We start from the raw sequence: 23,535 nt of genomic DNA, 5'->3' as shown, positions 1-23,535 counted from the left end.
TAATTGGCAAGTTATTTCTGTCAAGTGTGAAAACTGAGTAGGCAATGCAAAATGAATCTTTTGGGGGAATTTTTTATTTATTTTTCAGTTAAAATATATGAAATGGTTTTGAATTGATTTTGAGAATAGAAAAATCTAGCTAGGTACCTAATAAAGGGATAAAATAATTTCACTATTTTTTTTTTTTGACAGGTTTCCCTACATCTGAGTTGAATTAATCCTTTTGATTATTTTAACCAGTTACATCAGAAAACTTGTCTTTGCCATTCTGCCTTTACTCATTCCCACTCCCACCCAACTCTGTGATGACTGTCCATGTACAGACTAGGCTTTTTTAAAATGGTGCTGTCATCTGCTGCATTCGTCTGTTCAGTGGGTTTTTCATATATATATTTAACTTTTTGAACCCAATCCCAGTAGAGGGACTGGGGGTATTTCCAGCACACCAAGCAATTCACCAAACACACCAACTGGATGTCCTACAGTTCAACAGAATTCTGACACAATCTACCTGGAGATGGCATCAGGCTCCACGAGTTCAGGGCTCAGTCCCACCAGACTGTCCTCCACTTCAGGTGCCAATTGCAAGTCCAGCCTTCTGACGTACAGGCTGTAAATCTGAATTTCCCACAAGGCCCTCCTGGGGGTTGATTAATTTGCTAGAATACCTCATAGAACTCAGATAAATATTTTACTTATTGCATTACCAGTTTATCATAAAAGTCATGTGTTAAAAATGGCTATTCTTATCCCAGCCTTGGAAGTTCTAGTTTAGTACACCTGGAAGCACCCCTGAGTGAATTTGAGCCTAGAGTCTTCATGCAACCCTTTGAGAAACACTGTCATGGTGTCCATCAAGAGATTAGCAAAGGATAAGCCAAGGATAATTCCCAGGGAGAGATGACTTAGTGGACTGTCAGCAGAGATGCTCGTGGCCATTGTAAGACTACTGAAGGGGAGATCCGGGTACCTCAACAAAGCAATTCACCTCTTAAAATATCAGATCCTTTCACTTCTGCTAGTAAGTTCTCCTCATATGGGAATAGCTCCTGTCAGGATTCTGTTTTGCCTTTTATTCTGGGAAAATTTACAAGAGGAACATCAGTGGGATGAAATTATAACCACCCTGCATCCTGCTTTAGCTAGTCTTGACACTGCATCCAAGTACCATCTCCCTCCTCTATCAGCCTTTCGAACTGAATTCCTCTCACTTTGCACTTTTGCAAGTCTAAGTAACTTACCTGGAATGGTGACTCAGACCATCTTCTTTGAGTGGTCTGATCCTCTGGCCATAATGTCCCTCTCAGGCTTTGCTTTCCCCATCTGTTTAATGACAAAATTGAATGAAGGAACCATGAGAGATGCCCTAGTGGATCAACTAGATTGCCAAATCTGTTCTTCCTGGTCTCACTATATAACTGTAGTTCTTCCTCTTTCTAATCAGGATAATTATTCCTGACAGTATGTTGATTCCTGTATTTGACTGCAGTTCTCTTGGTACAAGTGTGCTGAAGTGACTAGACAGCAGCCATAACTTAAAGTTTAGTGGGATTCAAGTCACATCCCCTGGTGGGAGCCTTCTGATTCTGGTAACAGACTCCTCTAGACACAAAGAACCTAAAATTGGAGTGTTAGAAAGCACAGAATTCTGGGGAGGGATCAGTGGGAATGACAGTAAGTGGGGCTGTTCCTTCTTCCATATCCTGGTTCTGAAATCTTGTATTCTATCTATTGGAAACATAGTGCCATACAATAATTGATATTTTTGATTTAGGTTAGACACTATGATAATCACATGCACCACCTGGAGTTCTGGCCCTTGAGGGGGGTGTCTTTTATCACCGTCTTTTAGGACTACTCCTGAGTGGAGCTGTTATGCAATCACAATCATTTTGGCTTGCACCCACATATAAAGTTGACCAAACCATGAACCTAGTTTGGCATTTTTTCCCCTCCATTACTTGGTCAAAATGAAAGCATCATTGTGAGCTGAAAGAGAGGCACTGGAACAGTTGATGCTGGCCATTCCTGGGAGACTATCAAGATGAGCCATCAGCAGCCACACTTCCCGCAACTGGGGAGTCTAGAATGATAAGCCATACATAGCATTCCCTCTGCCATCATTCTCACCAAATCTGTTCCTCCTTCATGCCTCTTCTTTTGGTGACACCATCATCCATCTAAGTAAAGTGGAAGTCATTCTTGACTCTTCCATAAATTTTGCCACTCCATCCTAAACGCATTCAACCACCAATTGCTTTTTTAAAATTATTATTATTTTTATTGGAGTATAGTTGCTTTACAATGTTGTGTTAGTTTCTGCTGTACAACGAAGTGACTCAGCTCTGTGTGTACATATACCCCTCCCCCTTGGCCCTCCCTCACATGCCCCCCCCCGCCATCTAGGTCACCACAGATCATCCGAGCTGAGTTTCCTGCACTCTACAGGAGTTCCCACTAGCTGTCTGTTTCACACATGGCAGTGCACATATTTCAGTCTCAGTCTCCCAGTTCATCCCACCCTCCTGCCCCGGCCTGTGTCCACACTTCCATTCCTTCCTTCTGCATCTCTATTCCTGTCCTGCAGATGGATTCATCTTCATCATTTTTCTAGATTCCACATACATGCATTGATAAGAGTCTATCATGCAGAGTAAAGTAAGTCAGAAAGAGAAAAGCAACCACCAGTTATTGATTGCTATTTCTCTAGATGTTTATACACTCTGTCCCTTCTTCTCTGCCTCTGGCTGAAGCAGTTGGAATGTACAGATCTGAACTTAAAAAAAACACTACATCCTCATTTTAAAAAGCAGATTAATGCGGGGGGGGGGAGGGGGGGGCAAGACAGGCAGTAGAAAAAATTTAGAAAATTAATGCAATGAGAGAGATAGTAGAAGCTTGAAGGTTGTTACAAGTTGGAGTATAGGGAAGTAGCTAAAATACAGCAATATTAATAAGGCAGACTTGACAACCTGGGAGTGAGTGGTAGAGGAATGCAGAATGACTAACTTCTAGGTGTCAACTTGAACAAGGTGGAGAAGGAAAATAACACTTACTGAATTCTAGGCTCTGTGCTAATTATTTGCACATGTGATCACAGGTGATAGCTAGAGACTTGTATTTCTTGTATTTCACTCATTTTAGGAATTAACTGGCTTGGCTTTGGATTTCTGCATCTAGCTGTCTATCTGGAAAAGAGATGTTTAATTTGGCTGTGAATAAGTATCAGTCTTGCAGATAGCATTCTTTAGTCAACATACATTTTGATTTTTTCATTTATTCTGTATCTGTAGAATCTAATCAGTACCTGGCACACAATAGACACACAATAATTATTTGCTGCACTGAGTTAAACCATTTTAAAAAACCAGTGTTTTAATTGAACTATTAAATATTTACTAACTGATACCATGGACCATTTGCCTCTATGAACCATACATAGGCTGTTAGGAAGCTGAATAGGCAATGTGATCAGGGTACCATTTGGTTCATATCCATCTCCACTTTCCACCATGTTTTCTGGGTTGGAATAAACTCTGAATGTCCAAAGTGGAATCTTAATAACAGCAAAACAGTCACTTAGATTGCTTGGAAATTAGCTTGGATAATTCATCATTGTAGAAGACTTGGTCAGAACAGGCGAAGAGAAATGGAATTTGGCTCCAACAGTTCCTAATAATCTTCCTTAGTTTAATAACATTGCTTAAGTAGAGCCATGGAATGCTAGAATTGGAAAGGGCCTTAGAGACCATAAAATCCAATCTCTTCCTCTTACAATGAGGACACTGAGACCTGGTAAGGCTAAGAAAAGTTATCCAAGGTTTCATAGCTACACAGTGATAGTGTGGGACTCAGAAGCCAGTGCTCTATCTAGGTCAGGAAGCATAAATTGAATGACTAATGCATTTCAGACACTTTGCTACTTTCTGTTGCTACAGAAATCAATCCCCTGACCACTAGTCTCTTATCTGATGGGAGAAAGACACACAATCAGATTTTAACACAACAGATTAAATGGTAGAATATAGATGCAATCATATCTAATTGTTGTCATTTGTTGAGCACCTACTAAAATCAGGAGTTGGCCAATTATTTTCTACAGCTTTGTTCATTTAATCTCCCCATGAACTGCTTTATCTATTAATTCCTTTCCACCTCCAGGCTCTGGACTGGAAATATACACTGAGAAGATTTCTTCAAACCAAAAATTCATGTTCAGAGTCCAGGCTGTTCCCTTTGACCCCAAATCTGAAGATATGTACTGCCCAGATTGTGGGAGATCACCAGACCTTTCTCCCATAAATAAGGCCATATGGGAATAATAAACAGCTCTGGGAACCTTCAGCAGGCCAGTATTAGGGGAAAGATCTGCGATCATCCTAGCAGGTGGAGGGACAGCTCACCATGTTTATGATTTCTTTGGGGATCATATAGAAGCATTGTAAGACCAAAAGTTCACATTTAAAGCTATTAAAAGGCCTTTTAAGGTTTACAAGGCACACATTGGTTGGGGTTTCTGACACCCAAGCCATGAACACTGCTTTTACTGCTTCATGGGGATTGACTGCTGAAAACCTATGACAACAGCAGTTTACATTTTGACAGTTCCCTAAATACATCATCATTCCCATGTCCTAAAATGCTTTACAGGAAGGCTGGGCAAATTGGCTGTTAAAATCAAGGAATGTCAATGAAAACAGAATCAAAAAGCCAAGATTTACTCTGTGATTTTTACTGATCCACATGGGGAAAATGTCTTCCTTGTATCCTCAGCCATTCCACTGAACTGATGTCATCTCAAACAAGAAGGTCTCAAGAGGTTGCTGCGTAATGGTTTGCATAATTTTAGTGCTTATCTCCCTAAAACTTTTGCTACCAACACAAATTTATTATATAATTAGCTAAAATGAGTAGCATCTTTAAGAACTTTTATTGTAAGTTCTCCCCTTTTTCACTTGATCATTTATTGTTTCAGTTCAGTCTCCCAGTCATGTCTGACTCTTTGTGACCCCATGAACTGCAGCATGCCAGGCTTCCCTGTCCATCATCACCATTTATTGTTTACTAAGCACTATTTTGGGGCTCCTCAGGTGGCCCTAGTGGTAAAGAACCTGCCTGCAATGCAGGAGACATAAGAGACATGAGTTTAATCCCTCAGTTGGGAATATCCAACTGAGGGATATGGAGGAGAGCATGGCAACCCACTCCAGTTAGTCTTGCCTGGAGAATCCCGTGGATTGAGGAGCCTGACAGGCTACAGTTCATAGGGCTGCACAGAGTCAGACATGACTGAAGCAACTTAACACACTCGCACACAAGCACTATTCTAGGTCCTGAAGAGAAGAAGCAAAGAAGAAATAGTCATAGTTCCTAACTGCTGCTAAGTCACTTCAGTCGTGTCCAACTCTGTTCGACCCCATAGATGGCAGCCCACCAGGCTCCCCTGTCCCTGGGATTCTCCAGGCAAGAACACTGGAGTGGGTTGCCATTTCCTTCTCCAGTGCATGAAAGTGAAAAGTTAAAGTGAAATCGCTCAGTCGTGTCTGACTCTTAGTGACCCCATGGACTGCAGCCTATCAGGGTCCTCCATCAGTGGGATTTTCCAGGCAAGAGTACTGAAGTGGGGTGCCATTGCCTTCTCCAGTTCCTAACTAGACGGTACTTAAGATTCTACTTATGAAAATGAGTGGGTATGGAAAACAAACAGTGATTCTGGTAGTAAGTAAGGTAATGAAGAAGAGAGAAAGGAGGGTAATGGAGTAAAGAGAAGTGTGTGTGTGAATGTATGTGGGGCAAGTGGTGGTGGTGGCTTAGCTGAAGTGATTAAGGAACACCTCTCAGTGATGGAGATTCTAATTCAGAGGAGGGCACAGTTCTATGAGATCTGGGGCAGAACACTTCAGTTAGAAGGAATAGCAAGTGCAAAGGCCCTGAGACTAGAAGCAGGAAAGCATTCTTTGACTTTTAATTTTAAGATTGTAGGTTCTTTTTCAACAATAAATACTTTGAAGTTCTAAAGATGTATTTTTGTATAAATCTGACATCTGGAAAGAAGTCATATATAAATAGAAACAAAACCAGAGTAGCTAAGATGTATTAATGGGTTGTAGGGGAGGTGGGGCTAGAGGGCAATTAAGAAAGAAGCAGCCAAAGCTGCATCATAAGGCTATCTAAGGAATCAAGATTTCACTCTCGTTTCACTCAAAAGACATTGGAGGACTTGAGCAAAGAAGACATTGACTTGTTTTATAAAAATCGTATGGTTGCTATGTGGATGCTGTGGGGTGACAAGGGCAGGTCAGGGAGGCCATTGAAAAGGCAGGTGAAGGTCTTCAAGTAAGAGATAATGGGAGGTTGGGGTTAGTAGATGCAAACTATTACATATAGAATGGACAAACAACAAGGTCCTACTGTGTAGCTCAGGCGACTATATTCAATATCCTGGAATTAAACCATAATGAAAAAGAATATAAAAATGAACGTATATATGTGTGTAACTGAGTCACTTGGCTGTACATCAGAAGTTAACACAGTGTATAAGTCAATTGCATGCATGCTCAGTCACTAAGTCCTATCTCTTTGCTACCCTGTGGACTGTAGCCCACCAGGCTCCTTTGTCCATGGGATTTCCAAGGCAAGAATACTGGAGTGGGTTGCCATTTCCTTCTCCAGGGGATCTTCCCAACCCAGGGATTGAAACTTCATCTCCTGTGTCTCCTGCATTGGTAGGCAGATTCTTTATCACAGAGCCACCTGGGAAGCCCTATAAATCAACTATACTTCAATTAAGAAATGATATCTGGAAGTTAGTCATGAGTTGTAGAACAAATCATTTGGCTTTAATAATAATTCAAATATATTGAACTATATATACACTTTAAAAGGGTGAGTTGTATGGCATGTGACTATCTCAAACTATTAATAAAAATAAAAGTTCAAATGCTAAAAATAAGGTTAATAATAACCCTTTAATAAATAAATAATGATTACTTCCTCAGGGCAGCTGTCCCTGACACTGCCTTTCCCTCCTCCTTCCCTACCAGCAGATAAAACCAATCCCTTCCCAGTGTTCGTGAAGCACTTTGCAGGTGCCTCTCTTGGGAACTTATCAGTTGAGTCATGATTAACGATAAGTTTACTTGCATGTCTCCATGTAATTTACAAGTTATTATAAGACAAAGATGTGTCTTATCTGTCTGGGTCTCCTCAACACTTAGTTGTGGACCTGATTTATAACAGGTGCTCAATAAATATCTTACAGTAATAAACATGTGGATAAATGAATGAATAAATGTAGTGGCACTGTGTTCAGTATTCTACAAACATGATCCCATAGCTGATTTTAATCCACATACTGTGTAGACTGTCCCAGATTATTGTGGCAAGTCTTTTATTAATTTATTGATTTAATTAATGCAGAATGAGAAGGTGGCAATATAAAGCAGTTGGATATGTATGTTTCCTAAAGATATCATTTTGTCTGAGGGATAATTTTGTAAGCTGAATTTTAAATCTCTGATTTATGGGGTAACAAAAATGCTGTATATAAAGTTATGGATCACCAAAGCAGAACATACTCATCTAACTAGCTGCTATCCCATTGCCAGCAATCATTCTGGAATCCTAAAATGCATCCCTGTGTCACATCCTTGTGAAACCCAAGGTGGACTCTCAGGTGAATGGGTAGCCCAGTGTTGGAAGTGAGACTCAAACCCAGAATTCTCAAAATCTCCAACTGTCTTCAGTCATTTTTAGAAATGGGGATGCTGGCCAAATTCATGCCTTGTTGTAATTCTGATCATTCTTGACAGTATTTAAAAAATAAAACTTTTTATAGTGTAAAACTCCCTATCTCCACTTCTCAACAATAAAAGGGAAAAAAAATCTCATGGGTTGGATTTAAGCAATTCTAGATGAGAGTGGGGTTCCCCGGACATGTGTTCTTATGCAAACCACTTCACAGTGCTGAGATTCATTGCTTCACCTGCAAGGTGAGAATAGTAATGGCTACCTTATAAATTTCAGAGAGGGTTAAAAAAAATATGTAGAAAATACTTTGGCTATTGCCTGGCTCTTGAGAGAGAGCTAGTGAATGTCCATCTTCCTGCCCTGCTCTCAACACTGCACATCATGGAAATCTCTCCACACACCTCCAAGCGTAAGCATTCCCTGTGTCCTCAGTTGCATCTTACTCTTGAGCCTGAGAGACAGTGTGGGTTAATGAAAAGGCAATGGACTAGAAGTGGTAACGTTTGACTTGTAGTTCTAACTCTGCTGCTAACCAGTTCTGAAACATTGAATAATTCACTTTGTAAAAGTGAAAGTCGCTCAGATGTGTCCAACTCTTTGTGACCCCATGGACTATACAGTCCATGGAATTCTCCAGGCCAGAATACTGGAGTGGGTAGCCATTCCCTTCTTCAGGGGATCTTCCTGAACCAAAGATCAAATTGGGGTTTCCTGCATTGCAGGTGGATTCTTTACTAGCTGACCCACCAGGGAAGCCCAAGAATACTGGAGTGGGTAGCCTATCCCTTCTCCAGTGGATCTTCCCAACCCAGGAATCGAACCGGGGTCTCCTGCATTGCAGGTGGATTCTTTACCAGCTGAGCTACCAGGGAAGCCCAATTCACTATAAATTTATTTCCTCATTTGTTAAAAAAAAAAAAAGTGTATTGGTGATGGACGGAAAGTAAATTTTTGATGCTGAGCTCCTTGTAGGGTCTATGGAAGTAGAAATGCAGTATTGTATATATGAAACTTATATGATGTTATAGCTCAGTGTTACCTCAATTTAAAAATTATTTTTAAAATAAGTTTATGGGGCTGAATTAATTCTAAGGCCTCCTCCTTGATCTTAATAAGTGTCTGCATTTATGACTACAGTGTCTAACAGAACTAGGCAGCAAAATTTCACTGGAAGTTGTTGGCCATTCCTTTGCTGATCTTCACTGAGAAAATTCCTTAAGAAACTAAACAAAGCAAAACAGAAACAACAGAAAATTATTTTTTTGCCTTATTGATAATTAAATTTTGTGGTTCAGCTAAGTAGGTTTCCCTTTGCCTAAGTATACCTACAGGCACAGACATATTTATTAACAATTTGAAGTCACACTAAGATTGGATTAGGACTGGCTTATTATTATGCTTGGTTTCACAGTTGCTGACACTAAGTAAGCAGGATTGATGACATCTAAGGGCAGGGTGAGTCCTTGAAATCCAGTTGTGATTCATTCAGATGCCATGTCAGTGTGCTGATAATGGCAGGGAGAAAATTAAAATCAGGAATTTATTCATACTTTAGTTACCCAGGGAATTTTTTTTTTCTTTCTTAATATATTGTGGCTGTAAAACTTGTGGAGAAAATAAAATCCTGCTTTTATTTTTAATTTTTCTTCTTTTTTATTGAGGAGTAGTTGATTCATAAAATCCTGCTTTAAAAAATTACTAGAATTAGAATCAGTAAGTTGAATGCAGGAAGTTATTGAAAATAAGGTCAATACATAAGAATTAATTATATTTCTGTATTTCAGATACAAACCAACTGGAAAATGAAAAAATTCAAAAGATATTATTTGGATAACATGAAATCAGCAGTCCCCAACCTTTTTGTCATCAGGAACTGGTTTTGTGGAAGACAGGTTTTCACAGACAGGGTGGAAAATGTTTCAGTGGATTGGTACCAGTCTGTGGCCCAGGGGTTGGGGACCCTTGCATTAAATGACATCAGATGTCTAGAAATAAATCTAGCAAAAGATGTGCAAATATTTTTAAGGGATTTTAGAGAAGACCTAACAAAGTAGAGGGATACATTCACAGGCAGATAAGTAGGTAAAAGGAACACAAAGAGAAGCTCCAGACAAAGACCCACACATACATTACCATAACATATGACAAATGTAAATACTGTATATAGTGCAGAAATTTTCAATAACTGTCACTGAACCAAATGGCTATACATATGGAACAACTAAATTTTGACTTCTCCACCTCACCCAATACATAGATATCAGTTCCAGTTAAAATATGTATCTAATTGTTAAGGATAAAGTATGAAAAAAAATGAGAAAGACTAGAGATCTCTTCAAGAAAGTTGGAGATACCAAGGGAACATTTCATGCAAAGTTGGGCACAATAAAGGACAGAAGCAGCAAGGACCTAACAGAAGCAGAAGAGATGAAGAAGAGATGGCAAGAATACACAGAAGAACTTTACAAAAAGATCTTAATGACCCGGATAACCACGATGGTGTGATCACTCATCTAGAGCCAGACATCCTGGAGTGTAAAGTTAAGTGAGCCTTAGAAAGCATTACTACAAACAAAGCTAATAGAGGTAATGAAATTCCAACTGAGCTAGAAGATAACTGTTAAAATGGTGCACTCAATATGTCAGCAAATTTGGAAAACTTAACAGTGGCCACAGGACTGGAAAAGGTCAATTTTCATTCCAGTCCTAAAGTAAGGCAATGCCAAATAATGTTCAAACTACCATACAATTGCTCTCATGTCACATTCTAGCAAGGTAATGCTCAAAATCCTTCAAGCTAGGCTTCAGCAGTATGTGAACTGAGACCTTCCAGAGGTACAAGCTGGGTCTGGAAAATTGTGTCAGAGATCCAATTGTCAACATCTGTTGAATCATAGAGAAAGCAAGGGAATTCCAGAAAAACATCTACTTTTGCCTCATTGTGCTAAAGCCTTTGACTGTGTGGATCACAACAAACTGTGGAAATGTTTAAAATAGATGGGAATACCAGATAACCTTACCTGTCTCCTGAGAAATCTGTATGCAGATCAAGAAGCTGCAGTTAGAACATTACATCAAACAGCGGACTGGTTCAAAATTGGGAAAGGAGTATGTCAAGGCTGATGTACAATCCAAATACATACAGTAATATAAGAATGGATAAGTTACTTGTGTGATAATATTATAGTATATTATTCAATAATGAAAATAAACTACTGCTCTGTGCAACAGTATGGATGAATCTTATAAACATAAGTTAAATCCCAACACTTAGGAGTACATGAAGTTTAAGAGAGACTGAACTAATCCATGTAGTTAGACTAGTGCCTGCCTTTAGGAAGAAAAGATAGGTGATGACCTTGAGGAGAAAAGAAAGGAGCTTCTAGGGTGTTGATAGCATAATACTTCCTGATCTTGGTGGTAGTTATCTGGATGCATTTGCTCTGTAGAAGTTAATCAAAATGTCCACATGTGATTTGCCTACTTTTCTTGATCTATGTTATGTTTCCACTAAAAGTATATTTAAACTACTGGAAAAAGACTGCTTTTTTCAGGGAAGCTCACATAATAACTTACCAAAGCAATTTATGGTTGAAAAGAATCTTGGAGATTATCTACTCCAGGGATCAGAAAACTATAGCTCTGTTTCTATACAAAACATTTGCTAAGAATGTTTTTTTTTTTATATTTTACAGATTGTAAAAGAAGAAAGAAGAGGAGGAGGAGGAGGAGGAGGAATGAAATGTGCAACAGAGACCAAGTATGGCTTTCAGAGTCTAAAATATTTACTGTCTGTCCCTTTAGAGAAAAAAGTGACTGCACCACCTCTGGTTCAACACCTTTCTGTTGTACAGATGATGAAACTGAGGTCACACAAAAAAATGACATGTCCAAAATCATCCAGCAAGTTGGTAGGAAAATCAAGACTAGAAGTTATTATTATTTTATTATTATTATTGGATTACATGGTACTTACTAATGTGCTTAATCTTTATCTTCAACCCAGACCTCTCACTAGACCTAGGTACCCAACTTCACAAGCAACTTAAACTCAACTTAGCATCTTCCTTATCTATACTTCCCCTACCACCAGCCTTCTCTTCATCCTTTATTCCTATCTTCACATCCACCTCCCTATCCAGTCACCATCTAGGAACCAATGGGGTGTTTTAAACAACTCTTTCATGTTCCATAGCCCAAATTTAATTGATTGCTAAATTTAATTAATCACTGAATTGTCAGTCCTATGTGTTAATATACCTCAAAACCACCCTCTTCTCTATTCCAACCACTACTGCCTTTGATTAGAACTTTATCTTCTCTTTTCAGAACAATTGATTAGTCTTTACATTGGTTTTCCTGTCTTATTTTCTTTCAGTTTATCCACAACCAGGATAATCTTCTTAAAGAGGAGATTTGGTAACCTATTTGTTTGTTCAAGCAATGGATTTTAATAGTGGATTAATATCAAGATCTCCCTCTTATTTTTTGATTTAAGCCAGAATTAAGCTTCAAGATCATGAAGGATCATTTCAATATATATAATGGCACCCAGCATTGTTCCTCTTGGTGGTAAAGTTTGAAGTATTTCACTCCTATCAGTTTCTGGAAGTATGTCCTTCCATACTCATTTATTCATTCATTCTATTCAAAAACATGTACTGAGCAAGGTATTATGATCTTTTCTGACCAGGGGCCAGAAAATGATGTGCATGATAAGACTGTCCATGCCCACTCGTTTACATATGGTCCATGACTGCTTTCACTCCATCTCAGTGTGTGAAAATCAGTTCACTTTCCATCACTTAAAGGAATTCAGTACCGTAGTGATTAGCCACATGTGGCTATTTAAATTAATTAAAATGAAAGAAAACTAAGAGTTCAGTGCCTTGGTTATAATAGCCACATTTCAAGTGTTCAGTCACCATGTTGGAGGGTGAGTATCATATTGGCTTTACAGCTGTAGAAATTTCCATCATCCCAGCAAGTTCTTTTGGATGGCACTGCTGGTAACTATGGAAGAAGAGTTGTGCTCCTTAACATGACACATAACTTCTTTTAGGGTCTGATCCTGCCTTGTTCTTCAGTCATCTCCTGGCACTCCCCTCTAGAGCTCTACATTTCAGTGATAGTGAAGTGTTTATAATTTCCAGAACATAATGCTGTTTATGTTACCCTACCTTTGATCATGTAATATTGTTATCCAGTCCAAGATGTCGCTCCTCACCACATGTCAGGCCAATAAATCAGAGATGAGGTGTTGAGTCAAAGAATAGGAGTTTATTTAGAAAACCAGCAGACAGAGAAGATGGCAGACTAATGTCTCAAAATGACCATCTTGTTGGGGTCTGGATGCCAGGTTCTTTTATAGAACAGAGAGGCGGGAAAGTGAGTAAGTAAAGTAAAAAGCCATTAATCTTGCAGATATCTCCTGGAATGACCAGCCTTGGGAAGGGATGTGTTAATTTCTTCTTCCTGGAGCAATCCACAGGTGGACACAGTCTAGAACAAAGGCATTTTGGTTTAACATTCAGACAGTGGAGTAGAGTTCCCTGAGGCAGGCCATTATGTCTGGACAGTATTGTTTTAGTGAACAAAAGCAATGGGAAGCAAAGTTAAAGTAAAAGAAACAGACCCAATATGGAGTTAGATTTTGTTCTTCCCTGTAACAATATCCTCTGCCCAGAAAGCCATCACCTATGATAAACCTCTATTCTTTCAAAATGGAACTCACATGTTACCTCTTCTAGGAAACCTTTCTTACACCTTACCCTTCAGTCCTCTCTCAGTAATTTCAACACCTTAGACATATTTTTGTTGGTGCATAATATTGCACTGAAATTTGTTTTTATCTTTTTTCTCCTGTGGACTATGAAAAAATCCTTAAGAGTAAGGCCCATGTCTGGTTCAGGAGTCAGTTAACTTTTTCTGTAAAGGGCTAGATACCAAATATGTTTGACTTTGAAAGTCATGTTGCATCGAGTGTGATTATTTTACTCTGAAGTTATCATGTGGAAGCAGTTACTGACCAAATGTAAATGAGTGGCCATGGTCAGCTTTATCCAAAGCACATCATTTTCTGACCTCTGGTCAGGAATGATCATAATACCTTGCCCAGTACACATTTTTTAGTAGAATGACTGAACTAGCGAATGAATGAATGTGAAAGAACAAATTATTACAGTGGTGGAATGCTTAAAACTCTACAAGAACAATGCTGGGTGCTGTTATGGTAATTATTGAGATTAATTTTTCTGATCTTGAAATTTAATCCTGGTTTAAGTAAAAATGGGGGTGGTGAGACCTTGTTGTTTAATTCACTGTTAAGCACGTATATGACCCCATGACAAATTTGATTTTTCAAATCTTTGATAACTATTTAAATATTACTGGCCTTCTTTGTAACCTTATGCAATTTATTTTAAGCATTTTTAAAAGGGGACAGAGAAGTGAAAGGCCTCTGCCTGTCTCTGGGTACCGCGTTCCTGGAGCGCACAGAGGGAGGGACTGTCTAGACTGGAAGGGATGGTGGTGCAGCTGTAGTTGGGGAGTCCCAACTCAGCCAGAGGAGCCCCCTGTGGTGCCGGAGCAATTACCAAACTAAGAAGCTGCCTGCTGGAATCCTCCCCACCAAAGAATGCTTGGCGGCTGTCTGGGTGTCTGTCTGGATCCAGATCCTCCAGGGATGGGAAAACCTGCCATCCCAAACACTTTCCCCTTCGTTTGCCACAGAGTGAGCTAATGGGACCAGGGCTCTACCTGAAGGCTCTTTTTAGCTCCATTGTGTGTCTGAGCCAGCGGGTGGGTGGAGAAGAGGGAGAAGCTGTGGAGCCTCAGGGTTGTGTACATTGGCCAGAGCTAAATGTGCATTGATGAATACCAGGGTAAGAAGTTGTGGCCTGAGACTCTATGCCTGAGTGGATGCTAATTATATTTTTTCTCACACCCTGCCTCAGGCCAGAGCTCAGCCTGCCAAACCTAAGTGTGGGCTGGAGAACCTTTTTCTTGTTATTGTTTTCAAAAGCCTTTGCATGTTCAAATCCTTTATAACACAATCGAATGCACATTGGGTGAATTAAATCAACAAGGGACTGGCCAGGGATGAATCTCCAGAAATTCAGTTACCCGATCCCCTTTGACCAAGAAGGCTTAAATTGCTGCTCAGAGAAGACAGACCCCCATGCTCTCAAGTCTATAAATGCCCAACCCATCAAGTTATCCAGGCCATGCTTGTGGATTGTGTTAAGAATCAGGCTGAACTGGGTTTAAATTCAAGCTCCGCCATTTGCCAGAGATGTGATCCTTAAAACGGTGACCTAATCTCTGTGAACTTGTGTCCTCATGGGTAAAATGAGTGTTATAATACTTGCCTCATTTACCAAAGACACAGGAGAGCAGAGGTGACACATGCCAGGTGTACTGTAGGTTCTTAAATGTTTTATGTTGGGATCTTCAGTTTTTGCTAATGGAGGCCCATGGCTTTCTGTTGGGCAGGTACAATGCAGGAACCTCTCATCCTTGTCCTCAGAGCATCAGACCTGCAGTGGGGCCATCTCATAGTAAACACACAATAGCTACTTGATCAAGATTGCTTTCAGTTCAGTTCAGTCGCTCAGTCGTGTCCAACTCTTTGTAACCCCCTGGATTGCAACACACCAGGCTTACCTGTCCATCACCAACTCCCGGAGCTTGCTCAAACTCATGTCCATTGGGTTGGTGATGCCAACCATCTCATCCTCTGTCGTCCCCTTCTCCTCTTGGACCAAGAAAGGAGCCTTGTAACCAAACAGACCCTCCTTGTATCATTTGTCCTTACTTACCACATATTATTTATTCATATTCTGCTACTGGCCATTTTTATCATGTAGGTTATCTTCCTTGCCTCTCACCTCTCCTCACCAGTTCTGGAGACATGCAGGTCTGTTTCAGGCAGAGTGGCTTTGAGTGCATGTTAATGTATTCACAGTTTGGTTAATTCTCCACCAAGGTAACTGCTTCTTATCACATTCAGTGACATCATAAGATATCTGGACTCTTGATTAGGCCAGGATACTTCCAAGTTAAAAACATTTTTAAGGATTCTGTGAGTTTTCTTCCTTGTGCTTGAAGGAGATTGAAATACTTAGGTGAGTTACTGGGTTCCAGGAGCATCTCCCAAGGTTGGGTTTAAAGGTGAAATTGTAGAAGTGTTTAACCATTTATTCAGCAAAAAGTTACTGAAATGTAAACCCACACAGCCCGCTAGAATGCAGGCACTCCAAGGACAAGATTTGTGTGGTTCATTCATTGCTGTGTCTCCACTGCTTTGAACAGTGACCAGCTCAAGGAATTTTTGGTGAACCAATAAATGAGAGCCCTGGGGCTCTTATTTATTTATATAGCCATGGGGCTACAGATGTACAAATAACTATGAAAAAAATGGAAGCATGGAAGAAGGAAGATCTTAGACAGTGTGAGGGGGTCACAAAAACCTCCATAAAGAAAGTGACTCTTGAGCTGAGGCTTGAAGAAAGCCCAAGAATTTTCAAATGGATAAATGATGGAATCTCAGAGAGAGAAGCTAGTAAGAACAAAGGAGACACAGAAGTAAGATAGCATGGTATGTTCCAGGAATTATAAATAGTGGTGGCTAGGGAGTGTAGGAAATAATTGGGCAAAATGTCAGAAATCAGATCATGGATAACAACTCTCTGTGACCTGCTAAAGAGTCTAGACTTCATCCTTTGGGCAATAGGTGAGCCACTACAGAGATGTGAGTAGGAAAGTGGCAGGAAAGGTTTAGAGAGGTCTCTCTGGAGGGCAGATTTGAGAGGGTAAGATGGAGGCAGGAAGACATAGGTCATTGTAGTGGCTTAGTGAATGGGAAAGGAGAGGTGTGTAAGGCAGGGCAGTGCAGTGGAATGGTGAACAGGTGGTCTTGATATATTTTTAAGAAGTGAAATTTATATAACTTGGGTACAAAAGAGAGTGAAGGGCTAAGAGTTTCTCCTAGGTTATTGATTTGAGCATCTAGATCAATGGGAAGGAAGGGGTTTGCTGATGAGAAGATGAGGAGATTAATTTCCCATGTCTGCAGAACATCTAACTGTAGATGTTCAAGAAGCACTTGAGTACTCAAGTCCAGAATTGGAGAGAGCTCGGGATGGAGGTGTGACTGGGAAGAGATCAACATGGTAGTGACATTACATGGCTCACCATGGAGAATGGGAAGCAAAAGGGCCTGTGAACAGAACCCCAGGAAACACCAAGATTTAAGTGACAGGCACAGAGAAAAGAAGGACCAGGAAAGAGGAATACCACAAACCAAAGAGAGGAGGTTTTGAGAATGTGTAAGCCCTCATCAGTGCCAAGTGAATATAGAGATCATTGGATTAGGAACCAGTTGAAGGTAATAGGTGGTAAAACAAGGGACACCAGACAGGGTCCAGTGGGTCACAAAGGAAATGAATGGTTTTAAAATGAAGGCAGCAGGTATAGACTCTTTGTTGTAGATATTCAGTTGGCAACTGTGAAAGCAGAAGATAGAATGGGACTTAGAGAAATACATAACCTTGAGAATTTTTTGTTTGCTTTTTGTTGTTTTGTTTTTCATTAAAGGTGGAACATACCTGTGGGAAGGGAAAATAATTAGGAGAGATAGAGAGTAAAGATATAGGCAAGAGAATTTTTAAAAGTTCTTTTTAATGGAAACAAGTTATAGGATTTAGTTTAAAGAGAGAGGGATTAGTCTTGGAAAGAAGGAGGATCTGAGGGCATGATGAAGGTTGATGTAGATAAGTAGCCTAATGGGATTTGAAGCAACTAGATTTGTTGCCTTAGAGTAGATGGCTTTTCTGACACGATTCAGAAAAAAAAAGAGAAAATGTCTTAGGAACCACAGATTCATGAATGTCTCTTCATCCTCTTCCTTCTTCAGCCTAGAGATGCCAGCAGAAACCATGGGCTTTGGAACTCGACCCCTTGGGTTTACAAGATGGTTATACTATTTACTGCCCATGCAACCTTGGGGAACTTTCTTCACTTCTGTGTACCACAGGTTGTTTCATCTGAAAAGGGGATACAATAAGCAACACTAATTACTGTATAGAGTTGAAGTGAAGTGTTAGTCACTCAGTCATGTCCAACTCTTTTCGACCCCATGGACTGTAGCCCACTAGGCTCCTCTGTCCATGGGATTCTCCAGGCAAGAATATGGGAGTGAGTTGCCATGCCCTCCTCCAGGGATCTTCCCGACCCAGGGACCAAACCCAGGTCTCCTGCATTGTAGGCAGATTCTTTACTGTCTGAGCCCTGGTGGCTAACATATAGAGTTGGGTGAGGGATAAATAATATACAGGTAAAACACTCAGATCAGTGCTTGGTAATTGTGGGCACAAAATAAATGCCAGCCCTTATGATCTGGGGAACGCTAGTAGGCTCGCCAGGCATGGAAAGCAAGCACAACTCAGGGAGGAAGACACCAAGATTTATAATATAGAAAGGAAACTTCTATAAAGCAAAGTCATTGTTAAGTGAACAGAAGTCTAACTTGAATCGTAAAAACAGAAAGTTGCAGCCTCTCAATCAATTCCAATTCTTGAGTCAGTTTACAGAGATCCTTGAATGGTGGGGGTGGGAGGGACACTGGGTCCCAATGAGGAAGAACCACAGGACACCACCCAAAATTTTGCTGTTAATCTTATCCCAGTTTTTCTTAAAGGGACCTACAGCTTTTTACCACGGTAACTACACCAGGGAAAATGAAATATTCAGAGGACTTAGGGACTACTGGATACTGATTGATTCCAAGCTGACACTAATTCCAAGAGACCCAAAAGGTTACTGTGGTCCACCACTCAGAGTAGGGGCTTATGGAGGCTAGGTGGTTAATGGAATCTTAGCTCATGTCTACAGCGCTTGGGTCCCTGAACGCAGCCTGTGGTTATTTCCTCAGTTCTGGATACATAATAGTAATAGACATGCTCAGCAGCTGGCAGAATCCCAACCCCTACCCTGGTTCCCTGGCCTATGGAGTGAGGCTGTTATCATGAGAAAGGCTAGGTGAAAGCTGCTCATACTGATTCTATCAAGAATAGTCATGGTTTAGTTGCCAAGTCTTGTCAACTCTTGCTACACCATGGACTGTAGCCCTGCCAGGCTCTTCTGTCCGTGGGCTTTCCCAGACCAGAATACTGGAGTAGGTTGTCTTTTCCTTCTCCACTACCAAGGATAACTGTAAACCAAAAGCAGTACGGTATTCTTGGAGGGTTTCCAGAGATGAGTGCCACCAACAAGGACCAGAAAGATGCAGAGGCTGTGAGCCTCAGCACATCCCCATTTGACTTGCCCATTTTGTCTCTGCAGAAGACAGATGGGTCTTGGTGAATGTGGATAATAGTGCAAGCTTAACCAGGTGCTGACTCCAGTTACAGCTACTGAATCAAATGTGTTGTCATCACTTGAGCAAGTAACACACCTCCTGGCCCCTGGTGTGTGGCTGTCGACCTGCAGGTGCCTTTGTGTCTGCCCTCTCCACAGACATGCCAGAATCACAGAATCAGTGTGCTTTCAGCTGATAAGCCCCGCAGCACACCTTCACTGTCCTATGTCAGGGCTTCAGCGGCTCCCCAGCTCTGTGTTTTATGTAGTTTGCCTTTTCCTTCCACAAGGTATCATTACCTGGATGACATTATGCTGATTGGACTTGGCAGACAAGAAGTAGCAACTACTCCAGACTTATTAGTAAGAAATGTATATGTCAGAGGATGGTAAATAAATCAAACTAAAATTCAGGGGCTTTCTATCTCTGTGAAACTCCTAGGCATCCGGTTGAATGAAGCATGTCAAGGTGAAAGATAAGTTGCCATGTGGCCCCTCCCACAACCAAGAAAGAGGCACAATGCCTAGAAGGCCTTTTTAGATTTTGGAGGCAACGTATTCCTCCAGCCCCATGGTTGAGTGAATTGAAAAGTTGCTTGTTTTGAGTGGGGCCCAAACAAGAGAAGGTTCAGCAATGGGTCCAGGTGGTTAGAAAGCTACTCTATCATTCAGACCATTTGAACCAACAGATCCAGTGGTGCTTGAAGTGTCAGTGCCAGACAGGGATGCTGTTTAGAGCCCTCTTCCTAGGTAGCACTAGTGGTAAAGAACTCATCTGCCAATGTGGGAGACGTAAGAGACACAGGTTCGATCCCTGAGTTCGAAAGATCCCCTGGAGGAGGGCATGGCAACCCACTCCAGTATCCTTGCCTGGAGAATCCCATGGACAAGAGGAGCCTGGCAGGCTACAGTCCATGGGGTCGCAAAGAGTTGAACACAACTTAAGTGTCTTAGACAAACACATGCACGCAGGCCTCTACAAGTGCATCACAACACAACGTGGCTATTCTCTGTGGTCAGATAACTGCTTTCCTTCTGGGGAACAGCTCTTGACCTCCTACCTTAGTAGAGACTGAACAGTCAACCATGGCTCACCAAGTTACCATATGACATGAGCTGCCCACCATGAACTAAGTGTTATCTGACCCACTGAGGTATAAAGCTGAGTATGCTTGAAAGCACTTTATCATCAGATGGAAGTGGTACCTACATGATCAAGTCCAAGCGGTCCCTGATGGCACAACTAAGTTACATGAGGAAGTGGCATATGTTCCCGCAGTCCCCACTCCTACTGTCCTGCCTCGTAGGAGTTCCCTACCATCAGCTGACAAGACTCAGGCCTGGTCCACAGAAGGTTCTGCACGGTATGCAGTTACCACCCCGAAGTGGACAGCTGCAGCACTCCAGTCCCTTCCTGAAATCTCTCTGAAGGACAATGGTAAAGAGGAATCTTACTGGTGGAGGAACTCTGAGCAGCGCACCTGGTTGGTCCCTCTGCTTGGAAGGAGAAATGGCCAGGCAGACAATTAAATACTGACATATAGGCTGTGGCCAGTGGTTTGACTGGATGGTAAAGGACTGGAAAGAATTCAATGGGGAAATTACTGATGAGGAAATTTGGGGATGAGGTCTGTGGAGAGACCTCTCTGAATGGGCAAAACACAAAACCTGAAGAAATTTGTTTCCTAGCCTAGGGTGAATGCTCACCAAAGGATGACCTCAGCAGAGGAGGATTTTAATCATCAGGTGGATAGAAATACTCATTCAATGGCTACTAGTCTGTTTTCCCAAATAGCCTGTCATCGCCCAATAAGCTCATGAACAAAGGGGCTCTGGTGGCACAGATGGAGGGTATGTGAGGGCTCAGCAACATGGATTCACCAAGGCCAGCCTGGCCACAGCTGCTACTGAGTGCCCATCTGCCAACACTGAGTCCTGGCTATGGCGCCATTCACCAGGGTGATCAGCCAGCTGTCTGGTCAGCTGCAGGTTGATTACATTGGACCTTTTCTGTTATGGAAGGGGCAGCATTTTGTACTTACTGGAATAGACATTTACTCTGGATACAAATTTGCCTTCCCTGTGTGCAGTGCTTCTCATAAAACTACCATCTGTGGACTTACAGAATGCCTCCCCACCATCATGCTGTCCCACACAGCAGGGCTTCTGATCAAGGATCTCACTTCACAGCCAAAGAAGTGCAGCAGTGGGCCCCTGCTTACTGGTGTTACCATGTTCCCCGCTAGTCTGGAACAACTGGCTTGAATGTTGAAATGGTCTTTTGAAGACTCAGTTATGGTGTCGGCTGTGTGGCAATATGTGGCAGGGCCAGGGAAAGGCTATACATGCTGTGAATCAGCAGCCAATATATGCGCTGTTTGTCTGAGATCCAGGATCCACAGGTGGAATAAGTGGTGGGAATGGCAGTGGCAGCACCCCTAGTGATCCACTAGCTACATTTTTGCTTCCTATTCCTACATCCTTATGCTCTGCTGGTCTAGAGGTCTTAACTCCAAAAAGAGGAAGGCTTTCACTAAGAGATGCAACAAAGATTCACTGAACTGGAAGTTAAGACTGCTGCCCAATGCCTCCGAATCAACAGGCAAAGAAGAGAGTTGCTCAGCTGATTTGGGAAATAATCCTGACCACCAAGAGGACATTGGACTAGTATTCCACAATGCAGGTAAGGAAGAGTATGCTTGGAATTTCAGAGATCCCTCAGGCCATCTCTTAGTATTACCGTGCCCTATGAATAGGTCAGTGGAAAACCAGGACAACTCAATCCAAGTAGGACTAGTAATGGCTCAGACCCTCTAGCAATAAGTTTAGATCATCCCACCAGCTGAAATTGGTGCTGAAAGTAAAGGGAATATGATATAGGTACGGGATAAAGGTAGTTATAAATACCAGTTACAACCACATGACCAGTTAAAAAACTAAGGGCTGAAATTGTCATGCATATTTACTCTTTATTTTGTTATAGTTATGTGTGAGTGAATTTGTTTTCTTCCCTCTCTTATCTCCTTATCATTAGTATAAGATTCATAGACTTTATATCATAGTGTTTTAAGTGTTGTTAACCTAAGTCATAGTATTTTAGTTATGAGCTATCAAGGGGAAGAATAAACATGACCCAAGGATTTTGATCTCCTCTTCGAGGGAGGGGATTAGTGCATTTTAGGTTGAATGCAGGATAGTTACATTGGGTGGAATTATGATTTTGTTACTGATTTCATTTGGAGATTGTATGGTTTAAGGAGATGCATGTGGATGCCGAATTGACAAAGGGTGCAGCTGTGATGATTTCACTTGATCGGGCCACAGGATGCCCAGATATTCAGTCAAACATCCTTCTAGGTATTTCTCTGAGGGTGTTTTTGAATAGGACTAACATTTAAATTGGTAGACCGAGTAAAGCAGATTGCCCTCTCCAATGTGGGTGAAATTTGCAAATTATCTTTTATCTGAATTTGCTTTGCTTTTTCCTCTCTTGGATCTTACCTTGGGTAAGCTGTGTCTCTCTCTGTCATGTATCAGTGACTTCAGGCTAGCATTCATGGGAATGTAACCAATACATAAAACATTCAGGAGACTTCCCTGTCAGCATAAGATTGTCCAAATGCATGCAGGGGTCCCCCCAATAGGCACACTGTCCTCACAACACCCATTCAGCTGTTGGCTGGCGACAACGTTCAGATTCCTCTCTTGACCTATTTCCAAATGGTTCTAACCAGTCCTTTTCATTTCATTTGTATATTTGTATAATGCAATGAAGCATATCCTTGCTGGGACTGCAGAGCAAATTGGTGGCATGACTTCTGAGAGTTCCAAGGTTGTCATGGGCATGATACTGTGCTATGCTATGCTATATGCTAAGTCACATCAGTCATGTCTGACTCTGTGCGACCCCATAGACGGCAGCCCAACAGGCTCCCCTGTCCCTGGGATTCTCCAGGCAAGAACACTGGAGTGGGTTGCCATTTCCTTCTCCAATGCATGTAAGTGAAAAGTGAAAGTGAAGTCGCTCAGTCGTGTCTGACTCTTAGTGACCCCATGGACTGCAGCCCTCCAGGCTCCTCCATCCATGGGATTTTCCAGGCAAGAGTACTGGAGTGGGATGCCATTGCCTTCTCCGGATAGCAATACCCTGCTGTAACTAAAAGTCGGTTCTAAACTCCCCAGGGAGTTCCAGAGGATGCATGTTCTTCATTCTTTTGGATACATAGCAGACACCCAGAGTGTCCTGAGGCGCCCTAATAACAAAATCTCATTCTCTTCACATACCAGGGGGAGAAGAGGACCAGGTTGGTTCTATATCCTTAGCGATTCGATGAAATCTCTCTCTGATTGAAAGTCATCTTTTTCATAACACTGAAAAGATGTAATATTAGCTTAATCATTCCCAAATGAATCCTGAAAAATATTTGG

At 41.4% G+C, this 23,535-nt stretch overlaps 1 long non-coding RNA gene across 1 annotated transcript in view; it reads left to right on the top strand.

Moving 5' to 3' along the window:
* The window catches only part of LOC138987810 (uncharacterized), a 102,595-nt gene that overhangs the window by 60,647 nt on the left and 18,413 nt on the right, over positions 1-23,535 (top strand). Inside the window, exon 2 of the long non-coding RNA XR_011464102.1 lies at positions 11,445-11,509. This is a non-coding gene — a long non-coding RNA (uncharacterized lncRNA). The remainder of the gene's footprint in view (positions 1-11,444; positions 11,510-23,535) is intronic.

This window comes from Bos mutus, chromosome 5, assembly GCF_027580195.1.
Source record: "Bos mutus isolate GX-2022 chromosome 5, NWIPB_WYAK_1.1, whole genome shotgun sequence".
In the NCBI taxonomy this organism is placed as follows: domain Eukaryota; kingdom Metazoa; phylum Chordata; class Mammalia; order Artiodactyla; family Bovidae; genus Bos; species Bos mutus.
This window is presented reverse-complemented; position numbering and strand designations above follow the sequence as displayed.